The sequence below is a fragment of the Fukomys damarensis genome, unplaced genomic scaffold, assembly GCF_012274545.1.
Source record: "Fukomys damarensis isolate Sample0158 unplaced genomic scaffold, DMR_v1.0_HiC HiC_scaffold_3, whole genome shotgun sequence".
Lineage (NCBI taxonomy): Eukaryota > Metazoa > Chordata > Mammalia > Rodentia > Bathyergidae > Fukomys > Fukomys damarensis.
The window spans coordinates 1,329,993-1,335,514 of NW_022900915.1; positions in this window are offsets into that span (position 1 = coordinate 1,329,993).

The window sequence follows — 5,522 nt, forward strand, 5'->3', positions numbered from 1 at the left end:
TTCCGCGTAGCAACCGGGCCCGGGGGCCGGGCGCCTCGGGGACCCTGGAGGACAAAGGGTGATAGAGAGCAGGACGGTCGAGGATAGAACGCCCCTCGGCCCGCTGCACCTCCGCCCTTTCGTGCTCACTTCCAGGGCCCTGGGGATAAGATTCGCTCGCTACTTTACAGCGCCCCCTGCCGGCAGGATGGGGAAAGGCGGGCATTGAGGAACAGCGGCCGCGCCGGCGCGCTGCTGCGGGCCGCACTTCCGGCTGTTGCCTGTGCACTGTGAGGGTTAGCGTGTTCTCTTTTACGCCCCATCATCACCTGAGAAATATAGCGATGGGAACTTTTTTAAGCTAGCTTTTTTCAGGCACGTAGTGTAAATATTGCTTAAAAAATTAAATCAGAAAAGTGGTTTGAGTCCGAACTCTGAAATCGCTTAATAGTCCTTGCGCGCCCCCTCCCGCGCCGACATCGCGGGCAGGGATCGAGAACTCGGTGATCGCTCTATCCGGCTGACGCTCACCGAGCCCCTGCGTAGGATGCGTTTTGAAGCCGCGCGAGGTCCCGGGCGGAAGTTACGGGGGTCTCTGCGCTCTGACTCTGGAAGCAGCGAAGCCACGGCCGAGGAGTAAGGTGTCGAAGTACGCGCAGCCCACTTTTTCTCTTTAAGATCGGCTAAGATTTTATTTTAGGGAAGTTCAGAAGTCTTATGAAGGTTATTTAGCTTAAAACCCAGATCTGTTGGAGTGGTTATAGGTGTTTTACGCATTAAATGTTGGAAGAATTCTGCTTTGAAAAGCAATAATTCACAACCGGTGACGGGAAAGACAAAGCAAGTGTTAGCGCCGGAGTCCACTGTTTTGGCTTGTAAAACCAGAAGTTGTTTTGAAAACAAATAACATAATCTCTCTGGCCCTCTCTGTTATTTTCCTATCATTATTCTCCTTGCTCCTCTTTGTGGAGATTGGAATACATAACATCTAAAACTCTTTCAGGGGCCCTCAGTTTCTCATAAAGTGAGGTACTGTATTATTTATTATTCAATATAAAATCAAAGTAGTGATCTACAGTACTTTGTGTTCGTCATTGAACAGTGTATTCTTTTATGAGAGATATCAAAAATACTTAAAATATAGAAAAATAAAACCTTCAAATACTCAACCCAGCTAAAACTCAAGATCAATCATCATCTGTTGCATTATTGTGAAGAAAATCTCTAACATCACATTATCTCCTTTAATATGTACCTCTAAAAGACAGAATTTTAAACCTTGAAATAGTAATATTTAACCACTTCTGATACCGGAAAAATTAACAGTAATTCCTTAATACCATTAAATATTCAAACTTGCCTGATTGCCTATGATTTTCTTTTTCTTTTTTTAATTTGTGTTGTTCAAGTTAGGATTAGAACAAATTCCAAAGCGCAATGCCTTTGGCTGGCATATCTCATTTCTTTTTATAAGTACCCATTCTTACTTTTTACTCCCTGAAATTCTTTATTGAAGAACCTGGTCCTGTAAGTGGTAGACTTTAACATACCCTAAATTTCGCTGTTACAAAACCAGTTATTCAACATATCTTCTGTTGAGAGCTCTAGTAAATATGTTCATACTGACAGAAGTTAAAGAGCAGGAAGCAAGTCAACAACCAGCAAAATTAAAAGTACTTAGTGGTAACATAGACAAGGGAGCCCCAGGCAATGAGATTAAATATCTCCACTGGAAAGAACCCAGGAGATTAAGGTTTAGCACCTGCCTGTGCTATTTACATGCTGGGTGGCCTTGGACAAATCACTTTACCTCTTTACGCCTCAGTTTCAGCGATAAAATAATTGCTTATATGATTTCTTAGTTTAAAGTTTAAAAAATGGAGTCTTTTATTCATTATCTTTTTATATAAATATCTCAGACCTGAAGTAGTAGCTATAAAAGAACCAGGAGCCTCCATCTTACTGGTTTGCTTTAAATTATCCAGAAAAATATAACCTAGATTATAAACCATTACTTCATGCCAGAGAATAATCTCAAGTCATTATAATTAACTAAAATGGTAGAGGGCTTGTCTAGTATGTGTGAGGCCTTAAGTTTGATCTCCAGCATCACGGGGAGGGAGGAGGAAGGAGATTTTCCACATAGTAAAATTTTGACATAGTTCTGTTCATCAGAATTTCTTCCCCAAACATTATTATTTCTAAAATCACTTTATCAACAGGAAACTAGAAGGTAGACTTTTGAAGATAGGAGGGTTAGGGAGGAAAGAGAGCGAAGGATAAGATATATTATATTCATGTATTTTGGGGTACCAATTTCCCAAAACAAACCTCAGTGTTCTGACCACTAATATACACTAATAAGTAAATAAAATCACCTCATTAGAGCTGTTGAAAGTCATCAACTTAGTTTGCATGGTGTTTTGTTAGAGACTACAAAATTAGTGATGTGAAATTTCCTATCTAGAAATGGAATTATAATTCCATCACCATCTATATCTGATGTCCTGAAATCTAATTTCCTCTCATGTGCTATATTAAACAGCAGTAATTTCAGTTCTAGCATAAATGATCACATTTTAGCTTAAATTCATAAGGGAAAATTGTATTATACATTTATGAAGTACCAATTACTGTTTGAAAATAATAAGCAAACACTAATGATACACAGAATATGCAAATAGATACTGGACAATGTGAGATTCATTGCAGTATAAGCACATGAGCATGCAAATTCAAACTGGCAGGTTCTGAATCCACTTTCACCCTAATAGCTAACCATATTAGATAACTTTCTGTTTCTCTTTCTACCACAAAACTTCCAAACAAAGGACTTTGGCTTAATTGTTTCTCTTTCTGTAGCTGTTTCACATTTTGGAAAACGTTTTACTTTGATATATTTCTCTCTTTTTTTTCTTTCCGACTATAGCCCATGACAGAAGAGATCATGTGCTCTGTTCTTCTGCCTTTTCCGCTGTACATACAGACTCACCCATGTACACAGTTCATGAAATTTAAGCAAAGATAGGACTAAGATAGGACTAATGAAATTGTCGTATTTACTGAATAACTGATATTTGTAAAAGTATGGTGCCTGACCCTGACCCTCAACAAATGCTTAGAACATAGTCTCCATTTAAAAGAAGAAATGAGTGAAAAAACTGTCAGTAGTATTCATCACTTACTGCCAGGATGGTCCTTTTATTCTAGGATCTGATATAATTAAACCTGGCAGTTCCTGTACATGAATAACAGACTCATGAAGAGAAATTAGAGAAACAGTCCCTTTCACAATAGCATCCAAAAAAATGAAATACCTAGGAATCAATCTAATGAAGGAAATAAAAGACCTCTACATTGAAAACTATAGCAGTCTGTAAAAGGAGGTTGAAGAGGATATGAGAAAATGGAAAGATATCCCTTGTTCTTGGCTAGGAAGAACCAATATAGTAAAAATGGCCATACTTCCAAAACTGTTATAAGGATTTAATGCAATCTCAATCAAAATTCTAATAGCATATTTCACAGAATTAGAAAAAAAAATCCTAAAATTCATTTGGAAGGTGAGACCTACAATAGCAAGAACAATCCTGGGCAACAAAGGCCAGGCACGCGGTATCACTATCCAATTATACTACAAAGTTACTGTGATTTAAAAAACCTAACATGGTACTAGCCAATAGAACAGTCCAGAGGATCAGTGGAACAGAGTAGAGGGTGGAGAAACAACTCCAGACAGACTCAGCCACCTTATCATTGACAAGGGAGCCAAACACCTTCACCGGAAAAAAGATAGCCTCTTTAATAAATGGTGCTGGAAAAACTGGCTTTCCACATGCCGAAGATTGAAACTAGATGCATATATTTCACCATGCATTAATCTAAAATAGAAATGGATCAAAGATCTAAATGTTAAAAAGGAAACACTAAATCTGTTGGAAGAGAGAACAGGTAGAATGCTTGAGGACACAGAAGTAGGCAAAGACTTCATGAACAAAACCCAGACCACATGGGGAATACTGCAAAGAATCAACAACTGGGACTGCATCTTATTAAAAAGCTTTTTTTGTACAGCAAGACAAACCACCAACAGACTGAAGAGACAACCCATAGCATGGGGAAAATTTGTTACCAATATTCGGATAAAGGATTATTATCTAGAATATATAAAGAACTCAAAATCAGATTCTCCCCAAATTTAAAGACCCAGCCCCAAAATGGGCATCTGAAATGAAAAGACACTTATTAGATGAAGTAGAAATAGAAAATAAATATATTTTTAAAATGTTCAACATCACCTGTCATTTGTGAAACACGCATTAAAACAATGCTGAAGTTCCATCTCCAGAAAGAATGGCTGCCATCAAGAATTTAATAACAAATGCACGTGGGGCTGTGGGGGGAAAGGAACCCTTCTCCACTGTTGGCAGGAATGTAGACTGGTGCAAGCACTGTGGAAATCCGTGTGGAGACTTCTCAAAAAGCTAGATTTCTCTAAAACTAGAGGTTCCATTTGACCCAGCTATGCCTCTTCTTGGTATCTTCCCAAAAGAATTAAAGGTGTTATACCACCATGATATATGTGCACCCATGTTGATAGAAGCACAGTTTGTAATAGCTAAGTCTTGGAAACAACCCACATGCCCATCAACTGGTGAGTAGATAAAGAAGTTGTAGTTTTTTTAATACAATAAAGTACTACCCTGCCGTAAAAAAGGATGAGCCTCAGACATTTATAGCTAAATGGATGGACCTGAGACCACACTCTTAAGTGAGATAAATCGGAAGCACATATTTAACTACTGCATTGTTTCTGTGTGGTAAGAAACTGAAAGTGGAAATGGGGACTGAAATGTATAATGGATGTTGGGAAATGGGAAGAAAGTGTTCAAATGGGAAGGGCAACAGGGGAGGAGGGAGGGGAAAGGAAGGGACCAGAAAAAAAAGTGAAACTAGAAGGAAAAAAATAGAAACAAGGCTTTTGTACATAGGGAGGGGAGGGGGGTTGAGGGGAGAACGGGATAAAATTTATCTGAAAAATAACTAGGCAGTTCTCTTATGTGCTTTTAATCCTTTGAGGAAGGGCCACTGATATGTATTGTAAAAGACATAGTATAACCCAGTGTCAGAAAGTCATAACATAGAGTTTGCGTTATTGTCTTTGTGAATTGGCCAAGGAATTTCTCCCTGAGCCTTGGCTGTTTCATCTGTAAAATAATAATTTCAAAATAATACCGCAGTAAGCAATCTTCCCACTCCCTTGGAGAGCTGTGGGGAGGGACCAGAAGCAGGGTCTAGCCCCATGGAGTAGTTATGGAAGTGAGACTGCAAGCCCCAATTCATCATCCTTGGCACAGATATGGACACCACTAATTTTACACAGAATCAGCAAACTCGCTAGATTTCAAGGAACCAGTTTGGCTTGGATATTAGACATTATTATCAGTGACCTGCAGAGCGAGCTCTGGCAAGGCCTCCCCCGGTATTTGCTCTACATGATAACTGCACAACGCTTTGGGTATGGAGGAGAAACCTCAGTGCTA